Below are 23,131 nucleotides of genomic sequence, written 5' to 3' on the forward strand. Positions count from 1 at the left end.
CTACTTACAATATAGAGAAAATAATACAAAATATACAAAACCAATCTTAAAATTCCCAGCAGCTCAGCACTGGCTGATCTGGCAGCTGCAGGGCAGGCACCCAGAAGTCCTGGGTTGCACGCTTCAGCAAACCAAACTGGATTCAGTCTACCACTAGGCTTCAGATTTGCAGGGACAACTGGCAGGGTTTTCCTCAGGTGCCAGCCACAGTTGAAGAGGTTGAGACCCTTGTGATCGCCCACTTTTATATGGTGTTATGATATGGATGGGATGGAATACTTAATTGGTCAGTTTTAGTCACCTGTTCAGTTCGCTTGTCCTTGCCCCTCTCACTTATGCAATGTGCATGTCTACTAAAACATGTATCCAACTTCAGAAAAGTGCAGTTAGTAAGAAGAACTTAGATGAAAGGAAAATTCACTAAAAGAGAAACTGGTCTTGTTTTTAACAAAACCAGGACACCATGATGCAAGCAATCCCAGGAAGACCACAGCAAGCATATCTAGTGGTTTCATACAGAAGAGCTGATGCACCAGTGTTCCATGTTGTTCCCAGTTTCTGGATGCACTGGGGCAACCACTCCTTGCTTGGCTACCAGCTCCCATCACTCTGGCTCAGATGGAGCACCCTTCCCTTCAAGGGATCCCAAAGTGCTGCACAGGCAACCGAGGGGCCCAAAGCAACAGCAGTCCCTGTGGGCTATATTAAGACAGGTTTCCTCAACAACGCAAAACTGTCTGGGGTGTTTGAGGGACTGTTTTCTCTTTAAGTATTGAAATTCCTACAAAAAATATTAACAATAACAACAAAAAATCTGTTGTTCTACAAAGCATGGTGCACCAGGAATTTCTAAAGCTTGAAAGGTTTGGTTCATACTCTGCCACAGATATTTGGTGTAAATTTGGGTAAGTCACTCCAGTGTAGTTGAAAGCAGTTTATATGTTTACTCCTATGGACAGGATTTGGTCACAGGCTTTGTCTTTGGATGAAGTTTCCCTCCTCTGAGTCAGTCTCTTTATGGGAGGGCTCATAATTATGCATGATGTTTTAGGCATTCAGTTTAAACAGCTCTAGCCCAAATCCTTGTAAATAATAATAGGTGTTTTGAGTATAAATGAAGTAGTAAAGCTTACATTTTAAGAGCTACCTGGGACTTAGCCAAAATACTAAATAAATAAATAAACCTTACATATTTAACTGTTGACCACATTGAGTTTCCTGAGAGGCCAAAAAATGAAGAAAAGCACCACCAGAAAACAAAAATCCATGCTAGGTCAGACAAAGAAAAATTGCAATACAGTGAAATGAAGTAGAGAGTCAGCAGATAGTTAAAATGCTGCTCTTGTCTCTAGCAAGAAACCTGACTACACAGAGGTAAGAATGCCGTTTTATTTCCAAGGCTCACTAAAGCTGTGATGAATGCGTATCTGGAAAGTATTTCTTCTTATGTGAACGGACTACATATCACTATCATTAATAGTAACTCAGCAAGTTTACCACAGTGTATTTCAAGGAGGTGGGAAAACACAGGTCACTGTTTAATTCTGCAATAAGTCACAAAACCATCAACATATTCATTGTTTTTAGTGTAAATTTCAGGTTTCAGAAGCTTTTTTCTGCCTTAGAAATGGCTTATGAAAAACATACTAGAAATACATTTAAATGCCATGCCTGAGTCTTGCTAGCATTCCTGCATATCAGCTCAAAGAGTGTTTCTTCACTCAAACGTGTTGTGTTGACTGAATAATGTGTTAGTGCAGTCAAGAATACATATTTGTCATCCCCGACACTTTGAGAAAGTACTTGTTCAAATAGAGTTCAGCCTAGTTCTGCAAAATATTTGTTGCTAGGCTCATATTCACCATTTCTAGGTAAGGCTGGATGTCTCTATTCTTTTAAAATTTGTTCCCTCCACCACACTGTTTAGGAGCCTCTCTGTTTTCAGCATCCAGATTTCATATCAGTAAGAGGTAATTACCTCCCTGAGAAAATCCTCTCTCTTCCTGATTGAGGCCGTGTCACTGCAGCAGAAATGTTATTCAGCAGCCACTAGGCATCCTTGGTGGTGACATCTGTTTTGTTGTCTGCTGAGGGATTGAGGTATAATCAGTCATATAGGTGTTGAATAGTATTGGCTTCTTGACAGACCGTCAGAATAGCCGTAGCAGCAGTTTAAAAATCAGCCTATTTTTTTCTGCCACCCAGTGAAATTCTGTGATATCTGGAGATGAGTTTTACTTTCAGTATTGTACAAAGCAGGACAAGAAATTGCTTCCAAAACAGAAAAATATGACAACAGAAAAAAAATGCTTTGCCTGTCACATTTTTCCTTACTGATTTGTGAATCACCAGATGACTAACTCACCTATGGCATCACTAACCAAAAGTTAAATCTCCCATCTTCTCTAAAATTTCAAAATGGATTACATATCATTGCCTAAGATTTAGAAAAAGGCAGAGCTTACGATTTCATTGTTATCAGTTAGTGAATAAAAGATGAAGATTAGCATGAATAAAGAGAAGTGAAACAGGGGTTCAGCAGTACTAACTCAAGGGAGTAATTCTCCTGGACACTACTGGGACTGTGACCACGACTAAGGCCAGAAGAATTATGCTCTAAGGAAAGCAAAAATCAGAGCCTGCCTAACCAGCCCCCCTGGGGAATGGGAGTGATTACAGGGCATGCTGTTGCCTCTTCTTTTACAGGCACAGGCAGCCACCTGGAAAACATGTGAGGAAACCAGTGCAACTAGCATCAAATCTAATGTAACTGAGTTCAGACTAGAAGGTGAAGATTATGGTTTAACATTTGCAGAGCTGATAGGGGAGAAAAGGACATAGCCACTGAGGTTTTGTGTCTCATAAGCAATGTCCACAGTAAAAACAGGGCTGGGACACTTCATTTTCACCCAGGGAAGAGAATACGGACAAAGGAAACTGAAGCAGGGGTTTGGTGGGTGTAGCCTTGGCAGGAAAGCAAAGAGAAATTTGGGGGATTCATCTCACCTAATTCTTGGCACTACACTACACATGGCTACACCTGAGTAAGTCATCCAGACTTCCTTTAAAGTCAGTAAAAATAAATAGTTCCTTTTAGAGTGCAATTCTTCTCAACCTCAAGTAAACAACTAAAATGAGTGAGATGAATTCTGCCCCAGAGATGTCTGTTTCTCTGCTTTAACCATGTGGAGTTTCTCACATGTGACTGTGTAAGCTATAAATTTATAAAGTTGGAGGTATGGATCACCCCATGAGGTTGCAGTGGGAGGGCAGGAGCGAGACTCTCCAAGGCTCAAACACCCACTCCAACACTGCCCTGCACTCAGAAGGGCAGCACTCTCCCTGTTCAGATCTCCACAGGCAGGCCTGGAGGAAATCTGCAACTAATGCAGGATTTCTCCAGAAACTCTAAATCTCATCCTTATTACCACTTGCTCAGTACCTCCACCTCCACAAGCTGTATTCAGAGGAAAACAAAACAAAAGAAAAAGCATGTTTCCTTGTTGATTATTACGTAATAAAACACTTTAAAATACGAAGACAGCTTATAACAGCATTTCAGTGCACATTTTCTGAAGTTAACACAATTTATTTACATGTAGACCTATGTAAGTAACTGCCTTGGCTGCTATAAAAGAGGTTGCATTCCAACTGCAGACCAGAAAGAAATGCTTTTTCAGTCAGTTACCTCTGCCTCCTTCCAATGATTTCCCTGCGAGCTTTGCCTAATGAGGTCTCCAGACTTGCTACAGGCAGGACACTCAGCTGGGTTGGTGTCCAGACTCCATTGCTGCTGGACTCAAAAAAGCACAATATGATCTTAAAACAGGGAAACTCAACTTACACCAGATAGCTAGTAGGACATAGTTATTGCAGAAGTACAGTTAGCATCCATTAGGGTCCCCATTAAGATCACTATATAGAAGACTAAAGAAATGGCAGATGATCTGTTATTTACCCAATGTTATGAACAGCATAGGCAGTACCATATACTGTCAGAAATGGAAATATAAATCATAAGAGAATTCTTCTTCTTTTGATAACAGGAAAACTAAAAAAATGGTTTTCTGACACTATTTCTGAAGGTATTTCTAGCCATGCAACTTTATGTCAGACAAAAGCAAGACATTACAGGGCCCTTGAAGTAAAACTACCTGATGATACCATTAAGGAAGATATTTATTATACTTTTTGCTGTCCTTTTCTCTAGCTCTTGAGTTTAGACTTATCTGCTGTATAATGACAGAGCATTTTGAGCTACACAGTTCAGATGTGTTTTCTGTGACTGATACAAAGCTTCTCTAAGTCATAAAAAACTGGTGAAGCTGACATGACAAGGAAGAAAACTCTTACATGATGGTTTAAGAAAGTTGTACTTTGATGCACTGTGAATGTTACTTTCGCTTCAGTGTTTGTTTTTTAATAAAATAAGGAAGCTATGATTCTTTGTTTTACTAAATATTTAGCAAGAACTTAAGAACTAAAAGGTATATTTACTTCTGTATCCCTGTTTCTGTGAGAGGCAGTAATGTAAGGCAGTTTCAGCCTGAAAAGAAATTAAAGAACCAGATATTTATCTTTTCTGCCTTAAAGGGAACAGAGGTATTTTAATAGGTGGTATTTCCAGAGAGACAATAAAATTGCATAGTAATGCTTTTTATTGATCACAAGCCAGAAAGGAAAATATCACTCTCTGAATATTCTGATCTTAAAAGCCGAATTGGAAATCATGCTCTCCAGCCTTACTGTCCTGCCTCCCAGCAATCAGCAGCCTGGGGACTGTCTTAGTTGGAGGTCATACCAATACTGCTGCATTTAAAAGCCAGTCTAATCCCTCACCAATCTATATTTTTGGCTTTTAGAATTTCCTGTGGCCAGGAGTTTTACAATTTCTGTATTGTTTGAAAAAGTACTTCCTTTTGTTAGGTTTAAGTCCGCTGCCTAATAATATTTTTGTATGACCCATGGCATGTGTTGTCAATATATGTTTTCCCTGCAACTCCTCTCTGGCAAACCTGATTTTATAGACCTCTGTTGTATGTCCCCTTACTCATTGCTTGAAGAGACATACCGCATTTTGTCCCTCTTCCCAAAAAAAACATTCAATAATCTCATTTTTATTGCCCTTTTCTGCACCTTTTCTAGCTTCACTTCATCATTTTTTTAAATAGTGGGACCAAAACTGCACATAGGATTCAAGAAATAGGTGTGCCATTGATTTCTACAGTGGCACAATATTTTCAGTTTTGCTTTGCTCTCTATTCCTATTCTGACAATTCAGATGATGCTGTTTGCTCTTTTGACCATCACTAGGCACTGAGCTGACATTTTCTGAAAGCATTCACAATGAGTCTAAAATCTCTTTCCTGAGGACTATTAGGTAATTTAGAGGCTCTTGAAGTATACATGCAGATAAAATTGTTTTTCTCACTTTCACTGAACTTGCTGGTACTGTATTTAATCTTATATTTAACCATTTGGATGGTCAGTGTTAAGAACCATCTGTGATTTCTCACAGTCCACTTAGGACTGACTTTGCCATCTCACTATCCACCTCACTTTTCACTTCTCCATAGGTAAAACCTATCCATCTTTGTCTAATTTACCAGTGCAGTTAATTTTTGCATTAGCATGGTTTATCTAAGGTCATATTTTATTGGCATAATTTGCTTCAAGGATTCCTTTAATGTACCTTGGTTTATATTGTTACTTTGTCATCATTGTGAATGCTTGGTCTTGCTTGAGACAAGGACAGAAACCAGTAGACCTGTACTGTTTGGAACATTTTTTTTCTTTCAGTACCTTTTTTTTTTCTACCCGACCTTCTTTTATTTAAAATTTTGAGTTGCCATTTTGTGAGACAGTACCATGAAATATAAAAGAATAATATGGGTATGAAACCCATTAATCTGTGAAATGGATAGAGCATTTGATAAAGAGGGATGTGAGTTAAATAATGATAGACTGCTTGTCAGAAAACAACTACATGATGACACTGGAAGGTCTTTCATATACTACTTCTTCCACCGAAGTTGTAGAAGTAATACAGTGAAAACAGGCTGCAACCTACCTTCCAGGCATAACCTCCATACACAGACAAAAAATTCTCCAAAAACTGCATAATTTTACAACTTACATTTGTTTCATTCTTCGAAAGAAGAACTTGCTTGAATTATGACTTTGAATTTAAACTGTGTAAATATATCCAAATTCTATAAGAATATGATTTTCCCAGTCAAAAACTTCTTCCAGATGCATTGGGACTTATCTGAAATATGCCTTTCATAACAAATCAAAATTTGCAGAAGCTTTTCAAAACTGAAATGTTCTTTGTTTGCTGTTCCTGCTGTTCTTCTCTCCTTGTCAGCTCTGGAGAAATTTTGAAAACTTCTATCTCCTTGATTCTGATGTAGATTATAGAGTGGGAGGTTTTGGTACCGCAAAAACAGTCATTGCTTGCCTACACTATAATGAAAGCTGCTGCATGAAACATGACTATCATAAATGATGATGGCTTTATCTGAAGCATTTGGATTTATATTTAATTTTAGTGACTGTACTGATTATAAAATAAAGAGTTCAATCCTAATGATATGTATGTATTCATTAGGGAAAACACTTTATTCACTGGCACTGTTCCCCTCTGCACTGACATTTCTGAATCAAATAATGGCTATGAATAGTTGGGCCTGATATTCTTCTTGCTGGGCAAATTAGGAATAACTCAAGAGAAATCAGTGAAACTAATATAATCCTAGTTTATTTCTCTGTCCATGCATATTCCCATTCCTATTTTTTGCTTCCTTTCTCAATTTATTCCCCACTACAATTTGCCTTGAGGCAATTTTTGTATGCCTGTGACTAACAAAAATAAATCCTCTCAAGTATTTCTCAGGAAAAAATATGCAGCATGATGTGAAGAAGAGAGGGTAGCCTCATGTGGAGGCATAGTAGATCAACGTTTCATACTGGTCCAAATGACCTTCTACAAATGGCATCACCCAGTTGGGACTGAGCTTTTGCATAGGGTTGATTCTACCTCATCTTCCTTGTTCAGTAGAGACTAGTTTTTTCAGGGTTGATGTTAAAGTTTTCCATCTAGAAAGTGTTTTCAAATGTTTCTGCACTGTGAATATCATGTTTTTAACACTGCAGACCTTTCTCTGTCCTCTTAATTTACTCCTATGTTTGGCCCTAGCATCCTCTTTTCTTTCACTGCCTCTTTACATATGATCCTATATTTTCATGGTTTTCTTGTAGCTCTAGCTCCTGGATTATGTGGCTATAGGAAGATATTGTCTGTTGTGTAATCAAAAACAAGCAAAATTTTCAATCAAACTTACTTGCAAGTAAGAGATGGAAACATAAATCAGGTACACCTTAAAGTGTCAGCATTTTTTTTGTAACAAATTTCATAATTTTGAGAATAAAGATACTGAAAGAGAATCATAGAATCATATAGCTCGGGTTGCAAGGGACCTTCAAAGGTCATCTAGTCCAACTGCCCTGCCATGAGCAGGGACCTGTTCAACTAGATCAGGTTGCTCAGAGCCCCGTCCAGCCTCTAGACCCTCTCCTACAGGTCCGTGTCTGTCTTGGACCTTGTTATCAATTAACTATTACCACTCCACTGTCAACCACTGAGAATTTTCCAGTGTTTTACTTCCTTACCTATAGGGATTCTAATACCAAACCTCCTGGTTTCTAAGGAAAGACAAGCAGTTTTCTACTTGACAGGGAAATTCTGAGCTCTAACTCCTCATTTTATTATAAGATTCTAAATGTTAAGCTTCCTAACGAACACAAAGGTTCTCACACTATTGTATGAGGCTTTTTGTTTTTCTTATCCTTCAACTGTAGAGCACAAAAACTTCTTTTTTAGAAGATAAGAAACACAGAGGGCATTTTTTCATCAGATCAAAAGGCTTAAAATAGTTAATATTGTCTCTTCTATGTCTGTAGAAATTTGTCTGTGGCACTGCAGAGGCTTTTATAGGATGCTGTTACTTTTTTCCGTAGTGGGATATATTCTCAAAATGTCCTTCCAGTTTTCCATTTAAGAGATGTGTTGTATGAGTAGATTCTGTAGCTGCTAAAGCTATTTATTGTTTTCCTGGATGCGGATTATGTTTCTTTTGTTCCCCACAAGAAAGCAGTCATGGAAAGGGATAATATTATCACTTAATATTTATGAATGGGTAGTTTTCTTTTAATGGTGAAATCAATACTTCTTCCTAAAACAGTTTGTTTTATTTCTAAAATGGAACAATGAGCAGGATTGACAGATAGCTTTTCAGATTCCACAACTGAAAAATATCTGCTTATTAGCTCTTCTTATCTAGCCTTTTGTATTATGTTCTTGACATAGTGTTCACAGTGTTCGAAGGAGGTCATTGAGTACATCTCTAGTTTTATCATATTCTTCTCCTTGATTGTGCAATTGATTTTAAGACCTATTCCATATTTCACTGAAGCTTATACATATAGATGTGGTTATGGATGTGTGTATCTGAGTGTGTGTGTTTATTTATGGAATTGTCAGTCTGCAGAGAATTGCCTGTGACGTAGACAGATTTATTTATCTGGTTATTTGGAGCATAGTTTCAAAATAATTGCCAGGTGAGTTTGAGGTTTTTTTGCTAGTCCTCTCTGTTTCACAGCTTTGCTGAAGTGGTTTAATTATCAGCTATTAGAGGTGATAATTCATGCACCAAATCTGAAGAGCACTTCAAAAAAAAAAAAAAAAAAACCAAAAAAAAAAACCAAACTCAATGCGCCATCAATATTAGAGAGAAGAGTTCTCCTTGCTATTTATACCCCTTAAATTTATTTTTACCATAGCAAATAAGCCCTGGTGTAACTCTGCCTCTTTGGGCTTTTTTTTTTTGTCATTTTGTCCTTTGGGGTGTGCTCATTGCCTGTGGCCTTGTCAAGGGGCTGGCGGCTGGTAGGCTGTGTGGCACCACAAACAGAGCTCCAGTGGAGACACAGACTGCTACGGATACTGCTGGACCATGGCTGCCACCCAACCATGGAGCTCCTGGGCAGAGGTTGCTGCTGATGGTGCCTGGAAACATACAGACCATGTAGTACTAAGGCTTTACACAGACGCTGCCTATGGGTGCTTTTGTTTAGTATTGATGACTGCATACAATCTGGTGATCCTTAAACACTCCTCCAAAGATAAAGTGCTTGAAGAAGGTGTGTAGCTGAAGCTGTTGGATATGCAGAAGAAACAAGGGCCCCATGAGCCCCATGGGAAGATCATCATGACGAATAAACAAAAGAGCAGGAAGATCTATGTACCTTGAAAAATATTTTGAAATCGTGGCATCAAGGTCTCTGCATCCTCTGTGGAACTATGTTAGTCTGATACTTATGAACTTATGTAGCCATAATCAGAGAATCATAGAATATCCTGAGTTGGAAGTGACCCACAAGGATCATTGAGTCCAAATCCTGTCCCTGCATAGAACAACCCCAAAATTTACACCATGTCAAGATCTTATGAACTTGGTCCATGTCTGTTGCGAGATGTTGACAACATCCAGTACAGTGATGATTGAATACATGTAAATAATTACCATTTTTTTGTCAAAAAAACATAATGTCATTGTAGCTAAGACTCCTCACAACAGGATGGCTCAGACAGCTTGTTTTTCTGTTTGTACAAAGTTGTACTCTGAAGCTGCACACTGCTCCCACTTTCCTCCTTTGTTCCCATCTTGAGTTCTTTGTCTGCATTTTTCTGTTTGCAAAAAAACAGAAAAATGTTTTGAGAGCGAAGAAGCAGGGGAAGTGTATTTCTATATTACAATTATTACAACTAAAATGTGTTCTGTTTTCAAATAACAATGCTTTATATTATAAAATGTTTTACCTGGAGAAAATATAGTAGTTTGTCATAAGCATTTTTCTGCAAACTTACATAGCATATACAGTAATCAAATGATAGCTATGGTTAATATCTTAAAATTCTTTATTAAATTTAACATTGTATGAAAGGAAATATCTTCCATTCTAGGCTTCCATTCTGTGAAAAAATATATTAAAATCAAACAGTCTAAATAAGAGGGCCTCCTCTGAATTGTGTTGAAGTCTCAAATATTCAAAAAATAAGAAATGAAGTAGGAAGAAGGGAGAAAGAACACAAAAACAAGGTCAAGAAGCAGAAAAGCAGAAGTAGTTTCTATTATGTTATATTATTGTTATAATATATTATGTTATAAAACATTTCAACTAGGAAACATAAGATAAAAACTAACATAGAAGAAATAGAATAAAAAAGATATATAAAAATATTGTAAAATATAGGGAGGACAAACCAACTGTAACATTTATATAGAAAAGGAAAGTAATTAAAAATAACAAAGACAGAAAGGCCACATGACTTCAATTTCAACATGTCAAAATACATGTCAAAAATTACCATTTTTTAAAATTAGAAATTTCTAAAACTCTCAATTCCCTTCTGGTTTGCTTTGATTTTTTCCCATTACAGCTACCATGTGAATCAATCTTTTCTCATATTTTAACCTACCATTTAAAGTAGTATTGCCTATTTCTCAGTTTTCCAAGTCACAGGTAGCGTTAACGGGTGTGTTACCATTTATTGATAGTACTGACTGTCACTCAAGAGAAAGAGATTGCACCAAATGCCTAATGCTGCTTCAGTGGCACCAGTGACTCCATCATACTGGAGTGGCAATTGTGGGCACTATCGACAGAGCAGAGGAAGCACCACAATTGACACATTTGTGTAGCATTGTTGAAGACAATGAGGAAAATTATGCCCTTGACATTGAGCATAAATTATGTGCTATGGATTTGTTCATATAGCAGACCAGGGTCTTGGCTAAAAACCCTGACCATATAAAATGAAACTGGTTAATCGTGTTGTAAAGGAGTAGGGTAAAGAGAAACAGAGGAAAAGGAAGGAATTTGTGGGGTGCTTCTATGGATAAAAACACAGTTTATTGACTTGTTTTACCTCAGATGAGTATGTTGGGAGGATTTTTAGCTTAGCTCCTTATTGCAGCAGATGGGAATCCCAGCTGCTTGTTTCTTTCTATCCTGACAATCTGGTTACATCAGTTTTCTAGCAGCATTCACGTCGAAGGATTTAATCACAAAGAAAGAGGCTAGAAATGTTCTTTCTTTAGAAAACAGAACTGAATCTAGAAACCAACTTCCAGCTTTTCTTCCAGATGGGAGAAGTGATGAAAGTATGTCATGGACACCTCACTTCTTATAAGGTAGTCTGTAGTCCTCTTCTCCTACAAAACAGAGATGACCATCGGTCAAGAACTTTCTCATCAGACTCGGATATGGCAGCATTTGTACCTTTAATTTGCACGTTGCAAATTTGCTCAGTTTTATAAAATTTGAGGTCTTATTTAATTTCAAGTTAATGTAATTGGAAAATGTGAACTGTACTGCTCAGTCTCTGAACTTCCTAACCCAAAAGCTGTAATGACAGTTTCTTTAAACGGAGCACTGATATTAAATTGTAGCACTGATGGCTGCGACTCCCTAACCAATTGTCTTGAGAAATTTACTTTCACTCTTAAATGAAGAAGGATTTTTCCTAGCCTAATGAGGCAAAGTCTAGGTGACATTGAGTCCGGGAGAAGGACAAGATGAATTACTGAAGGATTTTGAAGAGTGAAAGAAGGGACAACGAATTTTGGGAAGCTACGTACTCCCACTGAAAGCTTCTTCTCTCACTGGAAAGGGAGACATGTAAACCGAAAAAACCCAACTGAAACACTGTCTTTTCATGGAGCTTTGTGGAGCAGAATTTCAAAAGTTTATAGGTGAGGTCTTGAATTTCAGCTTCCTATTTAAAATCTAGTGGATGGTGTAAGAAGTGAAAGCTAAAAGGTTTGTTTAATGAAATATTTTCTCTAGGACCTTTGCAGAAGTGGGAGGATGTGCAGGAAAAAAACCTTAAACTGCAGTAAGAGGAAAAACTTGGGATCAAGGTATTTATCTACTGATGTGAATAAATATGTCTGTCTCTTTCGTTACATTCTCTTTTCATGCTAATTAAGACATTCAAACCAAATTTTTTACAGTAGCTTCTGAATTAAAAAAAAATCTTTTATTTTGTACCATTTTCTAAACATTTATTTGGGATGAAGCACGTGAGGCTTGCTTTTGGAAGTTCTGTGGATTCACTGTCACAGTGACAAAATCTGTCAATTTTACATGGCAAATACTATTTAGATTGTGGAGGGGGCGGATATGCCGGTTTCCCAGGATCAAACAGGGATACAGCTGTTGGATACAGCTCTCAGGGGGTACCACAGTGGCTGGTCCTTATGCCACAGAGCAAGGGGAAACCGTCATTTTCATGCCTGGCTGCTGCATCTGCATCGCGGAACCTGTGGAGAAAGGAGGCTGCTGAGGCCTCAGCTGCAGGTGGGAAACAGGGACTCTCCGCCGCAGCACGGCCCAGAGCTGGCAAGGCTCCCCAGCACCATGGGCTGAGCTGCTGGCCAGCCTCGGCCGACGTGGACACCTGCACCTCGTGGCACCACTGAGCACAGGTATTCCTCTGGCCGGGTTCACCTCCGGATAGTTTCACCAATCTCTTTCAGGCCATGCCATGGGCTCACTCAGCCACTGGTAGCCCCGCCGCTGCTAGGGGAAGCCCTGTGCCTGGCTCCTGCTGACCATGAGGGCATCCAGGGCTGTGCCTGGGGGGTTGATTTTGGTACTACCCAGATATTTGTTAAACACCTCAGAACCTCTTTATCTGGGGAGCTTGTCTCCAGCACATCAGACGCTGGAGGAAACTCATGTTTTTCAGCTTCTGCGGAGAGGCCGAGAATGGACCAGGGAGACGTGGGGGTCATGGGGACCATGGGCGCACAGGTTTTGATTCCAACATCCTTTAGATGCTGTTGTTCTCATCCTGCTGCTGCAGCGGAGCCAGTGGTGGTTCTGTAGGCCATGGTGGTTCTGGCGAGGCCAGACATTCTGTTTCTGATTCCAGCTGGTGTTGGAGGCCGCTCGGCTGGTCCCACCACTCTGATGCTGCAGGGGACAGGCTGGGGAACTCTGCATATCGTGGGGAGGGCTGATACGCCCGTTTTCCAGGATCAAACAGCGACTGCTGCTGTTGGATGCAGCTCTCAGGGGTAGCATAGCACCTGGTCCTTCCGCCACAGAGCAAGGGGCAGCCGTCATATTCGCTCCTGCCTGCTGCATCTACATTGCAGAGCCTGTGGAGAGAGAAGGCTGCTGAGGCTTCAGCTGCAGGTGGGACACAGGGACTCTCCTCTGCAGCATGGCCCAGAGCTGGCAAGGCTCCCCAGCACCATGGGCTGAGCTGCTGGCCGGCCTCGGCCGAGGTGGACACCTGCACCTCATGGCACCACTGAGCAGGGGGATTCCTCCAGGCACATTCACCTCTCAGGAGCGGGTGACAGTGAGTGTCTCGCTTTCTTGGCTAATCTCATCCCCTGCTCCTCCTCGTCCTGCCCTGGCTTTGCCTGTGCCTGTGACCCCTGGGGCTGCTCTTGCCCAGGCACAGACAGGTTGAGCTAAGCCTGGCTCCAGTCAGAGCGAGCTCCTGAGAAGGTGGCCCAGGAATTAAGAGGCCAACTGAAGCATCTGACAGCAGCAGAAACCTCAGCAGGGTTCTTTGGCCAGCCACTAACTGGCCACTCCACAGCAGCCTGACTAGAAATTCTTTGTGGCTACAAGCAGCCACCTAAGGAAGCAGTGGGGGGAAAAATCAATAACTCACTCTTTTGCCTTCATCCTCACCCAGATAATGACACAGCAAAATACTACCACAAGTGTCACAGAAATCAGGACTGCTGCTGCATTTATGATACAGGGCTTTCCTGTAATTTCGGGGCAGAGAACACTTGTGCTCCCCTGGGGACTAGGGGCACCTGTCGTTCTCTTGCCGACCATAACTGGAGGAGAAATTCAAGAAGTTAGTGTAACCTGTGCACCACTGCTAATCTTGCAGCACCTTTGATATGGCCAGGAAGCTCCTGGTTTCCCTCAGTGCTGCTGCCTGGAGTCACCATCCCACCCTTTGGGACAGGACTCCCACCCTTTAGGACAGGTTGTCCCACCAAACAAAACCCAGAAGGCCAGAAGGACAGCATGGGGGGAGTGCAGCTGCTTGACCAGTCGCTCCTTTGAGGGACATGGACAAGAGCCATCCCTTCAGCAGGCAGTGCCACCCTCAGCTCTGTCCCCCAGTCCAGCTCCCACAGCCCCAGGGGACAGAGTCCGGCCCTCTCAAGAGGGACATGAGCCTTGCTCTCCCCGCCTGCCTTTTCTCCTGTGTGGGCATCGCTTGCAGCCACTCCCAGGTTTTGGGACGTGTCTCCTGCTAAGGGACCCCAGCAAGATTGCTCAGTACCTGAGTTCACCCCACAGAATTCATTTACGCTTCTGTGCTGGTAACCTCTGGACCTTGGCAGCCCTGTCAGAAAGCAGAGACGAGAGGTAAATCCTCAGCACAGCTCAGGCACAGAGGATGCAGGGGGACGGGGAGGTTCCCTCTAAGCCCCTGCCTGATCTGGCGGTCACAGCATCACTCTGGACCTCAGCTCAGTGGTGCCATGAGGTACAGGTGTCCACCGAGTCGGAGGCCGGCCGGCAGCTCAGCCCGTGGTGCTGGGGAGCCTTGCCAGCTCTGGGCCGTGCTGCAGAGAGTCCCTGTGTCCCGCCTGCAGCTGAGGCCTCAGCAGCCTCCTCTCTCCACAGGCTCCGCGATGCAGATGCAGCAGGCAGGCGCGAATATGGCGGCTGCCCCTTGCTCTGTGGCATAAGGACCAGGAATGTCTTCTAAAAATATCAGGTGTTAAGTGCCTTAGAATGGGCAATCAAGGCTAGTGGACATTTTGACCTTTACACCTCTGTACTGCTGCTGCAGTGTGTTTAGCTACTTGGTGCAAAGCACTGTCTGGAATTGCAGGAGGACAGGAGCAGTACTTTCTCCGGAAGGTGTTTGAATAGTGTGCAGCATGGGGCCACATATTAAGCAACTCTCCAGCTCCATAACACCTTGCTTCATCTTCTGTGACAGGTATGTTGGGCTTTAACTGCATGATTGCTACTGCTACGAGTGCAGACCGAGTGCTAATTCCTAAGGGGGCTGTTGGTGGCTTCTAGAGCTGCAGTAAATAATGACTAACTCCATGAATTACACAGTTAATGCACTGAGCCTTGTGTTCTCTATATGCTCTCATACTGTAGCTGGTGTAGGATATACTATACTAGTCTGCAGTTTCAAATTATGTTTAGGCAGCCCTTGAGGAAGAAAATGAAGAATCTCACAAGTGCTCTGCTCCGTTTGCTGCACCCCAAAGTATAGACATTTGCCCAGAATTTGACTGAACTATTCCAGCATCCTTTACTTTTTCAGCCTGGGAAGCAATCTCATGGGAGTTGCTTTACAGTAGTCAAGGTTGATTTTCTTGTGTTATTTCACAGTTCCAGTTCTAACCTGAAGTGGGAAACATGTTGCTACATGAAAATTTGAGGATGGTTTACAATCACTTTCTCACTAGCAAAAAGGTGCAGTCTGAGCTCAGATTAGATTCCAGCCACCTTCTGGTTTGTCTTAGTTAAAGATTTCTCTCTTCTGCTAGCATGATAAATCCCAACAGAGGACAATACAGTCTCCAAAAGCACAGTACACAGTATATGGAGTGGGAATACCCTTACCTAACTTTGGCAGGACAACCTGCCTGGAGAAGGTAATTAACTGACAAAGAAGAGAGAGATGCATTTCTAAAAGCTGATTCATCCCATCCCGAGTGTCTAATGCAGGTGAATGAACTGCCCTCTGGATGTGCCTGCCTCTTGCTTTTTCTCCCTGCACAGACTGTAGAAGGAACTTGGATAACTAGCTGAGACTAGACAATTTTTAGATAAATAAAGATAAAGGAGAAGACTCCTATCCTCAGGTGTGCACCTGTGTGAGAGAAAAATTATAGGTGATGGTAGAGATAAAACATGGGCACAGTCTAAAACAGTATGAGGGTTATCTTACCAGCCTCTATGTATGTGTTTGCATGTCTAACGTCTGTATGTCCTTTTGTTCATGTACTTTTCCTTTACTCCAGGATAATGACAAAAAGGGGATTCAGAACAAACGATGTTTCCAATCAGCAACAGGTGAAACTGCCAGCAGTCGGAAACTGCTAAATATCTACCTAGAGGATCACCACCTGCTTGGAAATCTCAGTAGCAATACTTCAAAGCACAGACTGTCATCTTGGTACATGAGGCCTTAAGGGTTCAAATGGTTTGGAAATGAAATATCTTCCATTATTCCTGTGGTTTGCATGTGAAATTGATTTTATTGGATTTATTTGACTGGGAGGCACAATTGTTTCCCCAAGGAGTATAAATAAACATGTTACTAGAAACAGGGTAGATGTGATGATCCATAAAGCCAGGAAGCAGTGGCTGAATGTTAGCAGATTTTACATAACTCCAGTCACATTACAAAGTTTTGATTTTCTTTATCAGTTCATGGCAAAGAAGAACAAAACATTTGGAAATGACAACTGGATGATGTTTTGGTGGATGCCAAACCCCATCATTTTCAGATGTACATTCCTGGCCTTGAAATCTATTAATATTTTGTGCTTGAAACCCAGAGACATTTCTTCCTCTGGCTGATTAATAATTTTATTTGAAATGTTAACATTTATTATTTATCACTGCTCCCCATTTAAAAAACACTTTTTCTCCTTCAGTTATGACAGATAAAAGCTTAAAACTGTTACAGTGAGGTCTGTCATCTTCAGCAGCTTTAATTGCTCAGTGGTGGCATGTAACAGGCAAGGCACCGTGTGGGGATGTCACACCACCTGGAATGAACTAGGTGATCCCTTGTGTGTCACCTCTTGACCATGTTGTTAGCTCAAATGTTCTGAAAATCAATTTTTTTTTCCTTCCCGTTTTATAGGGGTGGTAATGGGAACATCAAATGCCTGCTTGTTAGCAGTTGTCATAATGTCCCAGTGGCTTCAACTTTCTTTAAAGCTCAACAGCTCTCCCGGGGTTACACAAAGAGGCCAGTCTCAGAGGTCAGCTTCAAGCAGAAGCTTCTAATGATGGAAAAAAAAAAAGTAGTGAATCATCCTTAAAAAAAAAAAAAAAAAAAAAGAAAATTCACCTAAATTTAGTGAGTAAAAGTTAGGCTTCTGGTCCCAGCCTGCAAGCCAAACCCTTTTACAGTCAATGGAGTGGTACATGCCCTTCCAGAGACTGATCTAGTAAGATGAATCCTGTGCATGCAGTTTCTTTGTCAAAAAAAATTGTATTCCAGTTTTTAAGATAGAAGTAATTTTTTTGAATCATAGCTGTCTACCCGTTCCAGGTGCAGGATGATAAACTGATGGCAACCACTATGAAACTAATTAATCAGCCCAGTGTTATCATGCTCTTAAGTAAAAGACTTCGCTCTAAGGAGAAGCCAGTTACCAAAGTTTCAGTGCTACGCAAGCTCTTCAATCAGACTGCAGAACTAAACTTCTGGTAATTAAAATCTAAATTATCTCATTGTTTAATATTCAAGATGAATTGTTCTTTTTTCTTATGTTTAGATTTACAGCTTTTGGGGAAAGTGACTATTGTCTGCTAAGTACAAAAACAAGGACAATGTAACAGGAAAAGTAGAAAGCTCCACTATAAAAAGTTTATACAGTAATTTAATTGGAAGGCTTTTGTTTTGGAGAAGTGTCATTATTTGAATATCTGTTTCTATTAACATAAACCCACAAAACCAATAAAAGATTCTTATTAGCCAGAATGGAGACTTCTTCCGTAGCAATTGGAACGACTCTGTGTGGTTGTTACACTTACAGTTCTTAACTGGTGTATATAATTCCAGTTGCTGTGGTAACAGTAACTTAGAATTTCCAGACTTCTGTGCATTTAAAATCTCAACCTGAAAATCAAAGTTCTTTTTAGAAAAAATCCAAAACCAAAGGAAGACAAACAGAAGTGTTGAACATAGAAATTTCACAAGTATTGAGCATTTTACTTGTGTCTCCCAGAGCAAAATTAAACAGCATAACTCCATGAACTTCACAGAGTTTGCTTTGGGCATGGACGTCCCAAATACAAAGCAAACTTAATAACAAGAGAACAAGTCTTGCACTTATTCACAATGCTAAACTCAATGGGTTCACTGATCCCAATGTCACTTGCCTTGGAGAGTCTTGACCTTCACTCAGGAAGACGAAAATAATTCTTCTTTCATATTAGCTGAAGGCAATCCTGGCTGCTCAGGGCTCAGGCCATGCCATGTCTTGCATCCCGTGCTGCAAATCACTAACTGTAGTCCACACAGGTTTGGAGTTATTTCTGACTAATTCGTGCTTTGAGCTAGAAACATTCACAGCATTTTACTTTGTTATTTTCCTTCAAAATCTTCCTTCTCATTTTCCCTTCTTGTGCCACCCAACGCTTTTTGCAGAGCAGACTGCTGGTCTGTTGGAAATGGCTTGGAGGAACAGGGTCTGTGTGGCTGCTTCTTCATGCTGCTGTGGCTATCTGCCAAAAGCCACGCACTCTGTCTCAACTTATACCTCATTTCTAAGCTTTTCAGGATCTTCACCATGTCCATCACAAATTGTTATGAACTCCTGGTCCCTGGCTAGATTTCTGAGGTAATATGAGTTTAAATAATAAATTTATCATTCCAGAAAGACACTAATCTTATGGTGGTCTGCTTCCTTTCAGTTCCAGCACTACTCCACCCATCACGCTCTTAGCTACTCTCATGGTTAAAACCAAAACCAACAGAAAGCCAATCATCAGCAAAACCATTTCTGATAAATACAATGACACAACCCTCAGCAAGCCACTAGAAAACAAGCCTGTAGCTTTTTCTGAATCTTATCTACACTCAACATTTTTGCCATGACTAATGCATTCTTTCAATTTAAATTTGCCATGGCTAAATGACATGCCTGGATCTTTATATTGAACACCAAACATAGCTAAACCCTTCATACATGCTATGAGGGATCTGCTTGATTTCAGCACCAGAAAAGTCATGTCAGAATGGTAAGAATACAGAACAGCCTGGGATACAAAGAAGTGCAATATTGTTATGCAGAAATCACCCTTTTCACTTTTTGTGTATGGAATTAGAGCATCTATGTGCATCATTCTCTAAAATAAGATCAAACCATATGGAGAGATTTTAACCTACCTCCCATAGCAAAATTGCACTACACCACAGTAATTCTGATCTTAAGTCTTGGAATTACTGCAGTTATATGCCCAAACACTCTACAGTGTTTTTTTCCTATTGCTTCCTGGTTTTGTCAGTCTGATGCACAATTCTTTAAGAATAATTCCACATCAAACTCCTTGAACTTGAACTGGCAAACAACAGGAAGAAGATAATGTTCAACCTGTTACACAACCAAGATAGGAAGTCATGTACAGTGAAGAAATGTGGTTACGTGGCCTTTCATCTGTTCTGGTTTTCCAGAAAAGTGAAAATCATGATCGTGGACAATTCTGTGGTTGCTTGGTTTGACATATGTTCCCAGTTTCTATGAGAGAAGGCTAAGTACAAATGAAGTTCATTATATCCTCTCCTTTGCCAAGTCCATTTCTACTCAGATGATGGAGAAAAGAAGCTCTACTCCTATTATGTAGCAGAATATCCAAGCCAGACTTCTGCAATGTATAAAAGTCTGGACCTTTTTCATGACTTTTCTCTTGATTAAGCTTCTGTGATGATAACAAGAGAATAAATCACCTCTGGTAGTTATGAAGTATGAGCTAAACCTGCCTAGCTCGTATGGCAGTACAGAACAAGAGCTCAGCCTAATGTTTCCTCTGCCTTAGAGATACTTCCAGCTTCCACCAGGACTGTGTGTCTTGGCTGCAGCCCCTTATGGCATGTGTTGTTCTCCATGAGGAGCTCACCTTTCCCTACTGGCTGTAACTGCTGATAGGGACTGAACACATTTTATGACTTCTGATAGCTTGGAAAACCTATAGCACCTTCAAAACATGCTGTTACAGATGGTTCATTGGACAACTCTCCCACCTTGGCTCACGAGCAGAGGAGAAATTTATGTCTCCTACATTTTCCCTATAGCTGCTCAACAGAGGTTAGGACAGAGCTGCAGGCATGTTCTAAAGCTTCACTAATATTTTCCATATCTGGAGAATCAGGGCCAAGTCTGCGTCCCTTCGCAGTCCATGGTGAAACTCATTTTGACTGCTGGGACAGATACTTGGCCTATATTCCTTAGTTTGCGTTATTTTATATGGTAGTCCCTCACGCTTGAGGAATAAACCATTAAGACTGGATTTATGTAACCCCTAAGGAAGAATGGGAAGTAACTCAGAATACAGAGGAAAAAAAAGGAAAAAAAAAGTAAGCAACCCCTTAGACAGTTTATCATGATGCTGACGACCATGGAGGAGAGAAATGGGGTATCTGTGCTGTGCTCTGGTCCCGGAGGAGGCGGTGAGGGATCCCAGCAGCAGGCCTGGCAGGCTGCACACGGCACGGGGCAGGGTGGAGCAGCCTGCACCAGGTCACACGGTGAGCAGGACAAACTTGCAGACTTCTTCCTCCTTCAGAACATACCAAACCAGTGAAAGCATGCATAGCCTTGAGCTCAGCTGGTCATGGCAGTGAGACACTTTCCATGATTGTTTGCTTTGCTTTCTTCACTTTTATTTCCTTTCCCGATGGTAAGTTTCAACTTAATAAAAAATGATTACTTTTATTTAAATTGCATCGCATGCAATTTAAAATGATTACTTTTATTTAAATTGCATCGCATGCAATTTTCTCAATCTCCCTTCTAAGTGGGTAGGAGAACTGATCAGGTCCAACTTAATGGGCCAGCTCCTGTAAGACAACTAACCTGGGCCCACACTTGCACATGAGTGCAGCAAAGACAAGAACATGCTGTGGGTTGGGCGGTCAGTAACTCGAGAGGCGGGACTCTGAGGCTGCCAGTATCCATCTCCCTACTAGCACATTATGTATCCTTTTCCTGAAAGTTACAAAATGTGGTTGGTCTGTTTTCTGTAAAGGACGTTGTGTTCCTTCACATCTTGATCGAAGTACTGCACATTGGGGTGGGAGTGGGGTTCTTGGTGGTTTGGTTTGGCCTTTGCTTGCATAAATTATCTTCTCTTTGAAGCTGTATGAGTTCCCTCAGTACATATCCCATTCTAAGAGGTGGTCACCAGGAATACAAAAGGGGATGTCTGTTATTCGTAGGATTGATTTGTCACCTTCATTTGCCCAAGTAGTCAATCCCATTACTTAAATCAATTATGATGGCGCCACACAGGAAACTAAGAATATAATTTTTAGGGTTTTCAGGATGTGATCATGCTATCATAAGCCTCAAGATGACTGGTTCCTCCAAAGGCATCAGTTTTTGAGCTTAACTAGTGAACTTAGACACGCTGTCCTGGCTCAGAAAGAGAAATCTGCCCTATGTGTAAGGGCTTCTCAGGGCAGGAGATATCCCTGGCTACCTGGGAAGGTGCCTCAGGATTCCAGTTGTGTGGTCATGGACACATGGAGCACTGCCTGACCCTGCTGCAGCCCCTCTGGCTTCACTACGTTTCTATCACCATTACTGCCAGACTGTCCAAGTATTTCAGTTAGATACGCGTGGGCTGTAAAGTATATGAGGGGGTTTTAAAAATTTCTGTAAATGTGCATTTTATTTTGTACTCCTGTTAGAGAAGGCAGATGGAAAGGTTTACACCTTACACTGGAAGCTGAATGCCTTGATGTTTATTGTAGACCTAAGAGACTTCAGGTGTCTTGACTATCTCAGACTAAGCTTCAAGGAAGTCCTTGGCCAGACAAACTTTTCCCCCTCAGAGAAAGTTCTGCTCCATTAGGAGAGCAGAGCTGTTGTCAGCAGCTGAGACCTCAGACTGGCCTTGCCTTTATCTCTGAAGTCCATACAGATCAACCACAAATGAAGTCAATATGCCCAGGATCTGTGGATCCATCAACTGGGGTTGCTGTTTCTATGAAAGCAGATTTCCTTGCACCAGGTACCTCTCCTATCAGTTGAAAGCAGACAGGGATATCAATTGTGGAGGTTTTCTTATCACTTACAGTTGTGATTTTATTTCGCAATATGTGTCTCTCTAAACAAGCAGAGGGATTAATTTTCATATGTGGAAAGATTTACAACCTGCAATATTGTATTGAAGTAGTAATATTTTTTTGACCACTCCTAGAGTGAGTGTTTCAGTTCATATTTTTAAACACTGTGAGAAAGCCAGAAATCATGGCAATAAAATACAGTTGTTTGTTAGTCAGAGCAGAATATTATTAATAGAAATATATCATGGATAAGGTAATAATTCAGTCACTATACAAACAAAACATGTCTGTGCCAAGGGCAAGACTGAGATATTAAGTTTTGGGTTTTTTTTTATTTCACGTTCATTGTGAACCTCTCTAAAGCAGTGTTAAAACAGAAGTTCATATTGCCTATGCATATGGACATGGAAATGACCATGGGGATGGAAATTAATATCACATTATGCAGCCACACTGCCATCTTGTCAAGACAGGCTGTTTTTATAGTATTAAATAAAGTGAACCATAGCTTATCCTCTGCCCTTTAGGGCAAATACCCTGACATAACTTGTCTGCGTGGTTGGCACTCTGACCATTGCAGAATAGTGTGGCTTCTGAGTACCTTTCCTGGGCTTCAGGTTGCCCCCCAGTGCTGCCTGGAGAGGATGTGGGGCAGCATAGGTTGGCCCAGACCAAATCCCAGGTCAGAGTGATGCCAGTATGGGACAGCCATGGGCAGCCTATGACAACTTCCTCCCTGGGCCCTTGGCCCTCTTCCCTGTGCTGATATAATGACTTTGAACTTCCCAATGTAGTGGATATTGATTTCCACTTGCCTTTTTGCTATTTGCCAACAAGAAAAGCCACTGAACATGTACTTCATTTGCAAACTCTTTTGCATCATTGCTGGCAATCTATACATTATATCTTGACATTGAATATGTAAATTCATATGCAACTTAGGCTAATTTACATGCTGGAATTTACTTTCAGCCACAGTAATAAGATGGGTGTTCACAAGAGCCACTTTTATAAGACAGTTTAGGT

This window comes from Streptopelia decaocto, assembly GCF_964273445.1.
Source record: "Streptopelia decaocto genome assembly, chromosome: 4".
Taxonomy (NCBI): domain Eukaryota; kingdom Metazoa; phylum Chordata; class Aves; order Columbiformes; family Columbidae; genus Streptopelia; species Streptopelia decaocto.